The 16,143-nt window shown below is 37.6% G+C and overlaps 1 protein-coding gene across 12 annotated transcripts in view; it reads right to left on the reverse strand.

The window, feature by feature from the left end:
- Positions 1-16,143, reverse strand: part of Pcdh9 (protocadherin 9) — an 899,165-nt gene that overhangs the window by 189,257 nt on the left and 693,765 nt on the right.

The following is a 16,143-nucleotide window of genomic DNA, read 5'->3' on the forward strand; positions in this document are numbered from 1 at the left end:
AAGCAATTAAGTTCTTAATAGTACAATTAGGAGCAAGACCAAATGCAAGCCAAAAAAAGATGTTTTCAAATCCCCAAGGCTGTGTGAGATTATTTATGTAGGATTTCCTTTGAAGTTGTGTATATCCAGTGATTTGCCTCCTGATATTGTTTGTCACTTTCATACCTCAACATAATTCAAATATATCCTTTGCTTTTGAATTTTTCTTTTCTCTTCACACATAAAAGCCACAAATTGGCCCTTTGTATCAAGAATTTCATATTTTCAATTGACTTTTTCTTTCCACTTATTGAGAATAAGTAAATTAGAACCAGGGAAGTCTGACAATAGTAGCATTCACAAATCAGCCACATTCCACATGACTTCTTCTCCATTTTACACATTCCTACTTCATTTGTATAATTGGATATAATTTTTAATTAAATGTCTCACTTCCCTAAAATGTATCCAGTCAATACACCATAATTGATGCTTAGACATTACCCTTCTCTTTTTTCCCAAACTAATATCAGATTGAACTATGTGTTAGCAATTGTATCACAAAAGTTATATAGTCTTAGTGAAATTAATCTGAGGACAAAAAGAATCAGGAGACATGGCTAGCCTTAGTCATAATAAGAAGGGTTACAACCCAGGCCCTTGACTAGTAAGTAGATATTCCTTAAAGAGCAGCAGTTTGTCGTATGAGTTTACAATAGTCAAGAAAAGCACAGAGTAGTAATATCTATTCAAAGTAATACTCTTATAACTATGACTATGTCCACAAAAGGAATGTGTGTGTCTTCCTGTATAGATAGATGTCCGTGTGTGTATGCATGTATGTGTGTGTGTGTGTGTGTGTGTGTGTGTGTGTGCGCGCGCGCGCGCTTGCGTGCACAGTATACATGTAATGCAGTGGTTGATGTTCATTTCCCCCAACTTCTCTATGTCTTACTTTTGAAAAACAGTTTCTCGGTGAACCACAAGATCACCAATTCTGCTAGTTTGGCTGGCCAGCAAAATCCAGGTATCCCACTGTCTCCCCATCTCTTGAATAAGTATCAAAGATTATGTGTCAGAGTGCCTAATTTTTTTATATGGGCAATAGATGATTTAACCATAATTTGCATAAAAATAACATTAAGTGTTAGTGCTTTATTTCGTATAATATAGACAAAGATAACCCACAGATAGCAAAGCAATAGCTGTCTTCCTGACTTTACACAAACGACTTCTTTCAGTTAAGCCATGGGTTTGACTCTGGAGTTCCAGAATTTGCTTTCGATCAACAAAATCCCAATATGAGAACAGAGAAATTTTTAGACTTAGGCATCAAGGATGCCATTCTCAAATGTCACATGGCAAGAGTTCACTTAAAGAACAACAAACGGAATTATGGGTTGGAGGACATTTTCCTCTTCATTGCTGTTTACTTTTATTCTGATGGATATGTCAAACCCAAAAGTCTAAAACCAAATGTAAAGGAAAAAGACAAAATAGAAGCTTATAGATTAGGTGAGCTCAAAGGAATTTTATGCTGTTCAAATTTTACTACTTCTTATACTTAATTATCTTTTAAAATAGCATTGCTACAAATACAAACTCAAAAAGGTAATTTCAGTTAGAAGGCAAGTAATAGAATGTCTAAATGATAAATATGTATATATTAATTTATATATATATATATATATATATATTATATAATATGTGTGTGAATGTGTATGAATAATGCTAAGCACATACAAATATAGTACACATGTACTAGCCTTATAAAATGAATTAAATATCAGTATGGTAAAGACAAAGTAAGCATTTTAGTTTTAGTTGATTACGCTTTAGTTGAACACCATTTAGCTAGGTAGAAATTCTGTTACTCAAATTGATGGTGATGATGGTGTTGGAAGAATAATTGTTGAAGGTATGTGCATAGAAATTTCAGAAGAGCGTGTAAAATCACATAACACTTTAGACTGTGTCAAATGAATATTTTCCATATCATTCCATATTTCTTTTTTTTTATTATATTAAAAATAGGGAAATGCTTTATTTTTTTTAATTTTTTTTATTAACTTGAGTATTCCTTATATACATTTCGAGTGTTATTCCCTTTCCCGGTTTCCGGGCAAACATCCCCCTCCCCCCTCCCATATTTCTTTTGAGACTTACCGTGTTGAGTACCATGGGAAATGTTTAATATAGTGGCAAACAAAGGACTGTGCATTTGCAGCTCTAGGGATGACTCTAGATTTAAGAGCACTGTTTGCCCTTCCAGAAGAATCATGTTTGAATTTTAGCACCCAGATGACAGCTCACAACCATCAGTATATCGAGTCCTAGGGGACCCCATTTCCTAGACATTTTGGGTACCAGGCTCACATATATTCCTAGATAATCTGGATATATAATACACCTTGAGGCAAAACACCTATCCGAATGAAATAAATAGATAAATAATATAATAAAAGAACTTCTCATTCTTAAGAACTGCATTCTCTTCCAAGTATATTAATGTGTGTAGGATTAACATATTATATACACACATATGTATATATATATATATATATATTAAGTATATTATTAAAACTCTCACCATTGCTAATTTTCATTTATGGATAAATCTCAGTGATATGTACTGTGTGAGATAGTAATTTCTCTATAAATTATCTACAAAGGAAATAGAATTAGCTTGTCAAAGCCATTCCTGCACACCTGTTTTTTCAATAACAATCAGTAGAATTTGCTTAGGAATAGATGATAAGGAATTAACTTGGGTATAGGTACAGGAATGAATGTATAAATATGTAATATCTAATTATGAAGTGGTACTATTCAGCCATAAAGAAGAATCTACTCTTGTCTTTTCGTTAAAATGAACGGAATTAAAAAGAAAGATATCCTGTATTTTGTGGCTAAACTCCACTTGTAAGTGAATGCATATCATGCGTTTTTCTGGGACTGGATTACCTCACTCAGGATGATATTCTCTAGATTCTCCCTTAGCCTGCAGAATCCATGATGTCTTTATTCTTCGTAGCTGAATAGTATTCCATTATGTAGATGTACCATTTTATTTTTAAATCCATTATTCAGTTAAGGGACATCTGGATTGTTTTCAGCTTTTGGTCATTATGAATAAAGCTGCTATGAACATAGTTGAACAAGTGTCTTTGTGGGATGTTGGATCATCTTTTGGGTTATGCCTAGGAGTGATATAGCTGGGTATTGAGGTAGAACTATTCCAAGTTTTCTGGGAAAAGAGGTCAAATTGATTTCTAAAGTGGCCAGTTTGTACTCCCACCAGCGATGCAAGAGTGTTCCCCTTCAGCCTGTGCTCCCCTGTGTTTCTCATCACCATGTCTCTCACTTGAATGTTTAATCTTAGCCATTCTGACCGCTGTAAGAAGGAATCTCAGAGTTGTTTTGATTTGCGTTTCCCTACTGACTAAGGACTTTGAACATTGTTTTAAGTGATTCTAGGCCATTTTCGCTTTGAGATATAGGATGCCCATGCTATACTCCACAGACCCAAGGATTCCGGACAGGAAGGAAGGCACAAGAAAGAATGCTTACATTTAACTTGGTAGGAGGAATGGAATGGTTGTGAAAGGCAGATGGAGAGAGGGAACTGGATGGAAGAGGGGATAGGGAGATGAGGAGGGGGCATTTGGGATCGGGTGTGGCTACGGACAGGAGGCACATGGCCAGACAGATGACCATGAAAATGAATGGAAATCTGAAACTTCAGGGATGGGGGGAGGTAGGGGATATTTTCAGGAAAAAAAAATGAAGGCTGGGATAAGGGAAGTTAAATGCCAAGGAGTTTACAGAAGAGATGGATCGTTGTTGACTTCTGAATGCCTCACCACCCTACATAAGTTTGCTAAGCAACTCATCCAATAGATTCCTCAAACTTCATATCTAGGTCACTGAACACTGAAAGAATTGCTGTGTGGCAAGGAGTGGCAAGGTACAAAGTATTTGGCTTAGGACACTTGGTTGATCAGGCAATCTCACACTATCACACATATGAAGCTGTGAACCCCTCAGGCCGCATTCAAAAAGCCATTCCAGGAACCAGAATCGGGGATCAACAGCCAGGGACTAACTGGGAAATTAGCCATGTTTACTCTGTGTGTGTGTGTGTGTTTGTGTGTGTGTGTGTGTGTGTGTGTGTGTTATAGAGAAATAAAAGCAAGAATATATGGATATAAGTATTTGCTAGTTTTTATAGATATTTTTTCAAGATGGGTAGAAGCCTATTCTACAGAGGAGACTGTAAACGTAGTGACAAAGGAATTCCTGGAAGATATCATGCCCAGGTATTGCTTGCCAACCCTGCTTGGGTCTGACAGTGGGTCAGCATTCATTTCTCAGGTAATTCAATCTCTAGCACAGCTTCTGGGGACCAATTGGAAATTACATTGTGCATAGAGACTCCAGGGTCAAGGCAAATAGAGAGGATGAATCCGACCTGGAAAGATGCTTTTTTTAAATTAAGACGCTTAACCAAATTAATCCTTGAAACTGGCATTGACTGGGTGTCCCTCCTACCTTATACCTTTCATAGGCCTAGGAATTACCTCGGCCCTCTATAATTTAGGTATCATGCCCTTTGAGAGCCTAAATAGGAGCCTTCCATGCTGCCTAACCTTCAGTCTGGTATCCTAGCTGAAAAGGACAAATATAAGATTTTAAAATCCTTGGAACCCCTCCGTAGGGTCCAACAGAGACTCTGCCCTGCCATCTGCCATGTTTACGAATCTGCTCCTCCCCTTTACACTCCATTGCTTTGAATAAGGTGATGGCGTCTGGATTAAGAGACAAAACCACAAGACTTTTCACCTGTCTGGAAAAGACCCCACACGGTGATCCTGACCCAACCTATGGCTGTTAAGGAGGACGATATAAGGACCTCCTTACCCATTCCCATGTTACACCTGGCAGGAGAGAGAGGATTCAGTGGTTGAGGTTCCACTGGAAGAGACTTCTAGAAGAACTGCCACAAGGACATTGGAGGGTCACTCCACACCCTGCGACTCCAGCTTGCTTGCTTGCTTGCTTGCTCGCTCGTTCTCTTGCTCGCTTGTTGCTTATGCTTTGCTGCACCAGCCACTAGCCACCATGATACCCTGAATCTTACCTGGCAAATAGTTGACGCTGAAAAGTGTAAGATTGCCAACCTGACCTCCCACTCGACTCCCCAGGGGCACCCGGTTCCCTGTTCTTCATTTAGACCTTTGTGACCTAGTGGATGGGAGATGGAACCCCTCAAATAAATAGCCCTTCTCTGGGTAAAGGTTGAAAACCCTCTTAACTCCCGCGGTACAGGGAGTGAAGGAAAACTTAGTCTCATGCCTTTATCTTCCTGAGGCACTCTGAGTATCAGAGCCAGAAAACCAAATATGGAGGTCCAGAGTCCTTTCCTGTTTGGCAAGGAAATTCACATCTTTTGGATAAATAAGTTGGAACCCACCCCCCCATCATAATGAACTGATCATTGTGATCCGGTTTCGAGATACACAGAAGATACACAGACATCTGGAGCCAGGTTCTACATAAGAAAGAACACTCAGCCTCCTAAGAGAGAAACTTGAGAACCTTAATTAGAGCCAACTTACTATTTGAATACCACAGGGGAGTGCAACAACCTTGTCATCAAGTTCACAGCAACTAGTAAGAAGGCCGATTAGACTGCTGATTAGATGTGGGGATTAAGACTTTACATCTCTGGCTATGATCCAGGACTTGCTCAATTTGCTAGCAATTGCTCCAACATAGCCTTATAAGAACTATGGTTTCTGGATGTATATCTCTCCTGAGAAACACAGCCAGAATATGGCAAATACATAGGCAAATGCCAGCAGCAAACCACTGAACTGAGAACGGGACCCCCGTTGAAGGAATCAGAAAAAGGACTGAAAGAGCTTGAAGGGGCTTGAGACCCCATATGAACAACAATGCCAAGCAACCAGAGCTTCCAGGGACTAAGCCACTACCTAAAGACTATACATGGACTGACCCTGGGCTCCAACCTCATAGGTTGGATAGCAATGAATAGCCAAATAGGGCACCAGTGAAAGGGGAAGCCCATGGTCCTGCCAAGGCTGGATCCCCAGTGAAAGGGATTGTTGGGGGAGGGCGGTAATGCTGGAAGGATGGGGAGGGAAACACCCATATAGATGGGGAGGGGGAAGGGTTAGGGGAGTGTTGGCCTGGAAACCGGGAAAGGGAATAACATTTGAAATGTAAATAAGAAGTACCCAATTTTATAAAGATGGAAATAAAAAAGAACTATGGTTTGTAATAATAGCTCTAAAATGATGATTTATTGTTATTGCTGGCTCGTTTGTTGTTTTGAACTTGGAGTCAGTTTACATAGACCAGGTTGATTATTTTTATCATTATTGTCAAAATATAATATAACCAAAGTTTGACATTATAAGGTATCTTATTATTAGGTTTTTGAAGTTGATTCACAGGTAATAAAATCACTATATTTTTTGGTGCTCTAGTTGTGTGTCTTTTGCTGTGACCGACCATTCTGAGAAAAAGCAACTCTGGAGAGGAATAGTTTGCTATGGCTTAGAGGCTCCAGTCTATCGTGAAGGAGAGTTGGGGAAGGAATTAGAACTGGAATTTGAAGCAGAATCCATGGAGAATTGCAGTTTGCTGGCCCAATAGCTATCTCATATTTAGTAGCATTTCTTGGACAATGTAGTATTCCTGCCTAATAGAGGACAGTGTCCCTCACATATGGTTAGGCTCTCCTACATCAGTTATCGATCAACACAAGCCACAAGGGATAGTTTCATCTGGATAATTTGTCAACTGAGAGTCTATACCCAGTTGATTTGATGCAGTATCAGATGAAACACAAAATAAACACTGATACTTGGCATCTAGATTTTTAAATGTTTCTGTTTTCCAGTCTTCTCTATGCCTATGGCCTATGTTTCCATATCTGTTATTATTCTAATATCACTAGTTCCAATACAAGAAGGCTATGCACTGAAGGGCTCTGTTTTGTTGTTTCCACTGATTGCTTACTAAAAATTACAAGAAATACTTACCAAGCTCACATCTACCATACAAATATGCAAGTTTCTAAGTGTTTTTCAGTTTATGTTTCTTTTCTTTTTTACATTTCACCATCTCTATCAGTTTAATTATTGGATTTGTGAAATCTTTTCTATAGGAGACGAATCATGAAGCACACTCCCATCTAGTGTAATGCAGAAGGAGAAATTCAACTGTGTGAGAGCGAAACGTGAAATGTGAAAATGAAACAACTTTAATATCTTAAGAATAAGTTTCATTTAAATGGCTAGTTCAGTTAAAATTGATGGGTGTTCTGAAGTAACAAACCTGAGTCCTTTATTTGTCAAGGTTTCCCCTGCTTCCCTCGAACACATTTCATCCATGACTTGAAAATTCATGAGGGCTGATATTTTCCACCATGCCTTTATTGGGGATGAAGCCATCTTGCATTCTGTTACATCATGCTGTGAATCATCATCAGACCTTTTGCTGACTCTCAAATGTCAAATATTCTCCCGTGTCAGAAGGAATTCATTAAACGGCATTAGGGAAAAGAACAAAGTGATTTTGAGCTAATTTTTCTTTCTATTACGAGCTTTACTTTTGGTCTCCTAATCCATTTCCTTCCAGCGGCAATGAACAATGTCTTCCTTTTCAAAATAGTCCCTCCGTGATTGCAGGTGATAGACTTAAGCAACATTTACATGATATCAAAACATCTTTTCAAAACACTGGCTTAGATCTCACCAGGGCAAGTTACCAATCTCTAATAAACTAAATACACGAAAATTTAAAGCAGATGTAAAAGGAGTAGCAAGTGTCCAAAAAAAAAAAGGAAAAAGTCATACTGATCAAATAATAATTACATTGATTTCCCCTTCTGTGAGCATATTTACTCTGAATAACTATTCAAGCAAGACATTTCATTTAAAGGAGGACGTCTAGTGACCTGGAAAACATGAGTTTACTATCGGGCAAAGATACCTTGCTTGGCAAAGGAATATAATCTGATAGCAAAGATGACATAGATTAAAAAAAAAACCTTAAAAAAATCAGAGCTATGTCTTCTGTTCTTCCTGGGAGTGCTGTGCAGAGCATCGCACAACTTTGGGGGTGCAAACAAATGGCTTCTTTGCAATATTACTTCTTTTCTCTCTCTGCTACTCTTTATAGTGGCTGCTACTCTCACATGACTCCAAGATGATCCCAAGTGTGCGATGTGTGCGATGTGATGAAATTGCTTTAAATAATTATCTTTAGAATGGTAACAAAGTAAGGCATGAGCTACATATAGACAGCCTTTATTACTTTAATACAGCTTCATTTCACATTAATGTCCATTTTCAGTTTGGCATTTTTTTTGCAGTAGTTTTAGGTTTCTGAAATAGTTATGAGAAAAATTTAAATTATACTCTTGGTTCACATATTTTTATTCTATAAGGGTTGTTCCTCAAAAGTGTTGGCTTACAAAAATTAAGACATCAGTGATGCTCAAAATATTTTTATTAAATATATTTATGTGAATGCCTTATTCTTCTTTTAACCAATAAACTATAGAAACACAGACTAAGAAATTAATGTCCTGAGGTACGCAATCATATTTATCAAAACACTGGAACAACTTTATTCATAGTTTAATGGTAGGTGATTAATACAAAATTACACAATACAGAAAATATAGAGGGCAAAATAGTTCATAGGCAGAAAAAGTTGCTGAAATATTGTAAGATCAAAATTCTTTTATATATAATAATTTCAATAAACAGGCATTTTCACAAGTATGCTGTTATCTATGGAATTTCATAGAATCTTCTCATTTATCTTCACTTATACATGGCTATGATGCTGTCTCCCATAATTTAAAAATTGATCTAATACTCATTAAGTTTTCAGGATAAATTCTCTCATGTGAGCAAGAACTATTATGACAGTACTAATTTTTTAAGTCATAAATCAGTCTTAGAAAGTGAAGAGGTGTTGAATACAATTTTTAAATTTTCTTGAAGAACTATTTTTCCTGACTTTTTATTTATTTGTTTACTTCATTAAGAAAGTTATTTATTCCTTTTCCATCCCAGTACCTATGCCTTCCTCCCAGTACCTTTCTCACAAGTCCCTCTCCCACTACTCCTCCTGTTCTCCTCTCCCACTGTTTCCAGACGAGTCATCCCAGATAGGGGAACAGATTGCACAGACAGGCAACAGCTTTATTGACAGCCTCTGCTCCAGTTTCTGGGGGACCTTCGTGTGGACCCCTCAGTAGATCCACTACATAAGTACAAGGGGTGATCCAGCTTGAAGGACTATTGGATTAGGTGTGTCTTTATTTTTGTATTGCAAACCACATTGTACCAAATACACTGGTACCTCTCTCCTATGGTGTTACTGAATGATAGCATACTGATTTTTAAATGTATTTAAAAATCCCCCTTTTAAGGACAAACTATCTTCTTTACAATTTTATGAAAATGAGTGGGGAAGGATGCATTGGACTTTTTGAAATCATGTTTCTATCTATTGTTGGAATATTTCAAGCATGTTTAAAGTGAATCTCAGTCATATAGATACGGCACTATAATAAGTTATAATGATATATCTGGAGGAGTTTTAGCGAGTAAATTAATTTTCTTAAGTTTTATTTATCTTGTCTTAGAAGTGGTAGGATGAACTGAGAATAGGTCCCCTATTGAAGGAATCAGAGAAAGAACTGGAAGAGCTTGAAGGGGCTCGAGACCCCAAAAGTACAACAATGCCAAGCAACCAGAGCTTCCAGGGACTAAGCCACTACCTAAAGACTATACATGGACTGACCCTGGACTCTGACCCCATAGGTAGCAATGAATATCCTAGTAAGAGCACCAGTGGAAGGGGAAGCCCTGGGTCCTGCTAAGACTGAACCCCCAGTGAACTAGTCTATGGGGGGAGGGCGGCAATGGGGGGAGGGTTGGGAGGGGAACACCCATAAGGAAGGGGAGGGGGGAGGGGGATGTTTGCCCGGAAACCGGGAAAGGGAATAACACTCGAAATGTATATAAGAAATACTCAAGTTAATAAAAAAATAAATAAATAAATAAATAAATTAAAACAGCAAAAAAAAAAAAAGAAGTGGTAGGATGGCGACCATGGCCTACTTTATTATAAGACTCAGTGGTAGTAATGCATGATAGTTTGCCTGTCACTCTATTAGACCTCAGTATTTTCAATACTTTGTTACTGTCATCTTCCAATACCAAAATCTTCCAATTTTTTCAATCTTACAAAAAATGAAAAAAGAGTTTTAACTTCTTATCACAGATCAAAAAGACAAAAAGAGTTTAAATCCTAACAACACATGTATGTTCATTTTAAGTCAACACACACACACACACACACACACACACACACACACACACACACACGCACACGCACACAGCTTACTATCCCTCAGAAGCCCTGGGGCACCATTACTGCTGCCCAAATGCAGACTCTGTCTTTTACCTTTTCAAACTGAATTCATGTATTTACTGTCCAATTTTGCCTTTTATGATACAGATGCATATTCCCATCTCGGAAAAAAACTGTAACCAATCTCTCGTCCTATATAAACTTATTGACTTGATCTTATATTGAGCAGTTCTCTTATATTTCCATAACTTTTGATATGTTCAAGCATCTGGATTGACTGTATCCCATGGTATAATATATTAAATTGTTTTCAGCTTCTTCCTTCAAAGACATGGATTGATCTCCCTGACCCTTGAGGGAGTTTGTGCTGTTTATTCAAGTAAAGTGATGACAAGCAAGGAGTCTATGCAAACGCTGGATGAAGCTCAGGAAAGATGCTTCAGCCTGTCCAGAGAAATCATAATAACAAACGTGGTTGTGGGCTGGAGGCCAGTATGGTTCTACTGGGTATTTTGTGTAGTAAATGTCCATCAGTAGGATGTTCCGTACACAGACATTTTCTGAGCAGAGAATGTCAACATTTGTAATTTCACCTACACAGTCAAGAACTATTACTGTACAGCATACTGAGCACTCAACATATGCGTTGGAAACATATCATTGCAAAAAATAGAGGGCAAAATCTGTCTTTTAAAAAATATAGCAAGGGTTATTCACATAGCATCTAGGCCTGTGGAATTCTAAGGCAAACACTGCATGAATATCCACATGCTATATATACTCCCAAGTTGATGCCTTTCAGTTTAATTTCAGCATAAATTAAAACATTTCATTAGAACAAGCATAAGACCTTAAAACTCCTTTCTGGGTTTTTGCTCTGAACCATAGTTCCTTCAAATGTCCCACATTTTATGGCGTGTGATTTAATGTGTTCCATGTTTTCACATAGGCACATTGTGGCTAACACTGTTCTAACTCTCTACTGCACCCTTTCACCTTTCTGAGCCTGACGAAATCCTCCTCACAATTCAAATCCTTTCTCTACTCTTCTCCCCCTTGACAGACATTCCTCAAAGCAGTTGAGTAATCTGTAATTTCATATAGCCCTCAGACATATGTAAAGTTGCTTTCCTGGCAATGATCTTACGGTAAGCCTTTTGCAATTTTTTACTTTTCTCTTTCTAGATTATGAGTTCCTCGAGGGTAGACTTTATGCCTCATTGTGTTCTCCAGCCGGAACAAGTGGATCTCCAATGTAAACCTTTGTTGGTTGGACAAATAACGGCTAGAGGGTTATTTGCAAAGAGGGAGGGGCTCCAGTTTCCACATTGTCTATGGTGGGTCTATAAGTTTGTTTGTACTGAAAATTAAATTATGAAACAAAATGATTCTAGGAAATCTTTTATGACCCACTTTCCTAATTCCAGTTGTAAAAAAGCTGGAGACTACCGCCATTTCTCCCTTGTTCCTCCCACCCTGTAAGATCAACCTAAGAACACCTCAGTTTTAGGGTCCCTGGGAACAGTGACGCCTGTCAGAAATGAGAAACTGCTCATGGATCATAAGGAAGATCCATTCATAAACATCATTAACGGCAAAGATCAGACCTTTATAGTCATTCCGCTGTAACTCAGTAAGTAAAGACAGCGTGCAAGCCAAGGTCCAATTTGTGGTCACTGATCAGGTTATAGGCCAAGCTGTTCTAATGGACAGAGATCATGTCTGCTAAAATCCCAATTCTAACGTGATGGCGCCATGCAATGAAAAGACTTAATAAATGCTTAATGATGACAAGATACCTCCTGTGGCATTCGGAGCTATTCGACTTTAAAATTTAAAAAAAAAATATATGTGAAATGTTTCTCAAGTCTAGCATTAAAAACGTGTTCCGTAAAACCATCTTTACTTTAATAAATAAGAGCCGAGAGGAAGAAATCCTTTTTTCAATATCTTTAAATGTCTGTGCCTCGCGTTCAAACACCATATTAAATGCATTGAAAACACTTTGTTGTGTAGGAAAACCTGGAAGGCTGTACTGAATGATGGACACGTCCTCATTCTTAGGCATTGCCTATAGCTAGAGACTTGCATAGTTTTATTGTTATGATGGTATTGATTGTTAAGTCAACAGAAAGCCATCACAAGGGATTGCAAATCTCTAGACCAATACTCCGTTCTGTAACATTAAAATGTCATTACTGAATCACCAACTTTTCCCCCTGCTGTAATATTATTCTCTGTTGATTGCCTGCCTGAGCTGAAATTTGAAACTGTCACCCTCAGACTTGCAAAAGTGATTCAACTTCACTTATAAGGAAAGTAAAATTAAATATTCATTCACGGGCTGCATTTCAAGTTCAAACTGTCTGAAACTCCTTAAGGCAAAATGTATTTAAGTTGAAACACATTTTTTCTTCATTTTTATGCAGCAAAAATTCAGAATGAGTATCTTGGGTAAAAAAAATAACATAAAATAATGTTTTATTTTGAACTTGAGATTGGGTGGGGTGTTGACTCTCTGGCTTTTTGGTCTTCTTTAACTATTTCCAGTGAACTACATTTCTTTCTGGTGTCAGGAAACAGGTCTGCATATGTATGTAATTGGCATTTATTGTTTCATTGTTTTGTGTCTGTGCTATGTTCTAACAGTAATCAACTTGCAAAATTAAACAAGTTTTCAATGGAGGGATACTTGTACTCACGTCTGTTATGGTAATAGAAGAAGCCCAACTGACAGTTCCATGGGCTAAATGATATAAACCTTCCTCTGCATTATAACCTATATGTGTTCACCTAAAAGCTTCTTAACCTCTCCGCATTAGTCTCTTCCTAAGATTATTCTAAGGCTGAAACTAAGTATAATAATATGATAATGTTTCAAGTTGGTGCTTCCTATTATTTGTATTTAGTAAAAAAAAATGGCTTAAAAAGTTTGACATGTTAGAAATTGGAAGCAGACTGGTAGTTGCTAGGGGCTAAGATGGGGAGGAAGAAGTGTTGCTTAATGAATATGAAATTCTAGTTCAAGATGATAGTGCTAGGGTTTTACAAGGAGATGTTGGCCACTCAGCATTGCTAAAGCATCGTAAGTCAGTAAATATGTTGTTTCCAAAATACTGAATTTATTTTTAAAAAATTATTTGATTTATTTACGTTCCAAAGGCTGCCTCCCTTCTTGGCCCTCCCTCTCTGAGTTCTTCATACCATACTCAGTTTCCCCGTCTCAGATACAGTGATCCCCCAGCTGTCTACCCACCTACTCCATCTCTGTTCCCTGGGGTATCAAGTTTCCCCAGGATTAAGTACATCTTTTTCCACTGTGGCCAGACTAGGCGGTCCTCTGCTACATATGTGCTGGGGCCCTGGGGCCCATGTATGCTCCTTGATTGTTTCTTTAGTCTCTGAGAGCTCTGAGGGTTCGGGGCTACTTGATACTATTGTTCTTCTCATGGGTTTGCAATCCCCCTCTGTTCCCCTAACTCTTCCATAGGGGTCCCGGATCTCAGTCCAATGGTTGGCTGTAAATATCTGCATTTGTTTCAGTCAGTAGATGGCAGAGCGTCTCAGAGAACAGTCATTTCAGGCTCCTGTCTGCAAGCACAATATAGCAACAGTAAGAGTTTCTGGGTTTGATGTGTGACTAAGGGAGGGATCCCAAATGGTGCTGGTTTAACTGGCAATTTGCATGTAGAAGAATGCAAATTGATCCATATTTAATCTCCTTGCACAAAGCTCAAGTCCAAGTGAATCAAGGACCTCCACATAAACCAGATACACTTAATCTAATAAGAGAGAAAGTGAGAAATAGCCTTGAACACATCCGTACATTTGAAATTTCCTTGATTTTATATTTCAACAAAGATTAATCCAAAATATGTGATGTTAAGCCTGTGAAATGTCTCAATGGAGAAAAACTTTGCTGCCATGTGTGATGCCTGGAGTTCAATTACCAGAACTCACTGGTATAATGAGAGAAAAATCCCATAAGTTGTCCTCTGACCTGCAAACGCCCACTGACCTTACCCAACATACAATAAGGGAAAGTAAATTAATAAGTGAAATTTAAAAATATATACAATTTAAGTAATGTGTGACAGAGAAAGGTATCAATCTTTTGCCTTCTGTGCTACTCAATTGAGCTCATGAGATAAAAAACAAAACAAAACAATGGAGAAGCATCTGTACATAGAAAAGAGCAAAGCAAACTGATTCTTGTAGCCAGCTAATCAACTTTTATCAGTCACCAAGGCTGTCCTTAGCTGAGGCTTTTTGATCTCCCAAGGAGCTTCACAAAAATGCCCAAAACAAATAAATAGGCTCAGACACATTCATCATGTTAGGCTAATGGATGTCACTGTATTCATTACTGCTCTCTTAAACAGTATGGTGAGACAGTAACAGATGTATCAGCATTCAATTTTCATTTTAAAGATACATCTCTCTTCACAATAGAGAATCATAAAGGGGTTCCCACCACCCAAAGAAACTCCAGAGGAAGTTTATAGGACACAACTGCTTTGGAGAGTGAAACAGTGTCTCATTAAAAGCCTTTTTTTTTTTTTTTTTGAAATCATTCTGTGCAAACTTGTGATCATGAGGAAAACATGTTGGGAAATTATGTGGATTGAATAGAATATAGAATATAATGTGTTTTTAATTATGTTTGGTATATATTAAATACTTATAAATGTGCCCAAGGTAAAGATTGTGACAGTATACTGGGTACAAAATATATCGTGAATTACAACAAATGATGCTGTGATTTTTAAGTATCTGCCAGCTGGCATCTAGGGTAACCGAACTCTAAGACATTTTCTTATCTCCCTTACTTAGAAGTTTTATTTTGGAAGGCTTGATATTATGCATTAATTCTCTGCCTTTTTGAAACCTGTACACATTAATTTCTAGCCATGTAACAACCTGGAAAACGTCTGTCTCTGAAATGTAAACATTAGAGGAAACAGCACCTCTACCTATTATCGACTCTCTTAGAACAGTTCATTAGCAAAATTAAGTGACCTAAGTAGAAAAAAACGTTGCAAATATTGGAATAGCTGAATAACATCAAGATTCAGTCATATCATTGGTCTGTCTTCCCTATCCTTTCATTGGCTTACGGTATCCCCCAAACCCTCTTACTATTTGTTTCTTCACTTAATCTGTCACACAACTCACTGCAACTGCCTTCAACTGTCAGCCCTGTCTAATTTTGTCCAGGACAATCTAGTCTTTGGCTATTCACATAAAGCCCTTTGAAATTGTCTCTAAGTTCTCATTTCACATGAAGATTAAAGAAAGAATGTGAAATATACTAGACTTGGGTATATTATAGATTGAAATTCATTGTTATAGATAAATATTTGAGTTAGCAAGGAACAATCAAATGAATTTGCAAACATGTGGACACATTTTGTCTGAATGTAAGCCTGTTAAGGATTTCTAATGCCCCTTCTACTCTTCCAGAGAACAGATTACCACACAGTGTTTGAAAAGTCGTCTCAAGGAGGTATCTAGGGTGACTATATGTGGATCAGATTCCAGGCTAAGGCATGAGCTACAAATACATGCTATTGCCATTGTATCTACAAAACTGTATTCATTTGTGCTTAATTTGTTGAAAGTCCAGAATTTCAGAGTATCTCATTCATAAAAGAAACCAAGTACCTATTGCCTAAGAGACTGGTAATTCTTTTTTTTTCTTTTTTTTTTTTTTTTATTAACTTGAGTATTTCTTATATACAT

The sequence above is a fragment of the Rattus norvegicus genome, chromosome 15 (genome assembly GCF_021556685.1).
Source record: "Rattus norvegicus strain SHRSP/BbbUtx chromosome 15, alternate assembly SHRSP_T2T, whole genome shotgun sequence".
In the NCBI taxonomy this organism is placed as follows: Eukaryota; Metazoa; Chordata; class Mammalia; order Rodentia; family Muridae; genus Rattus; species Rattus norvegicus.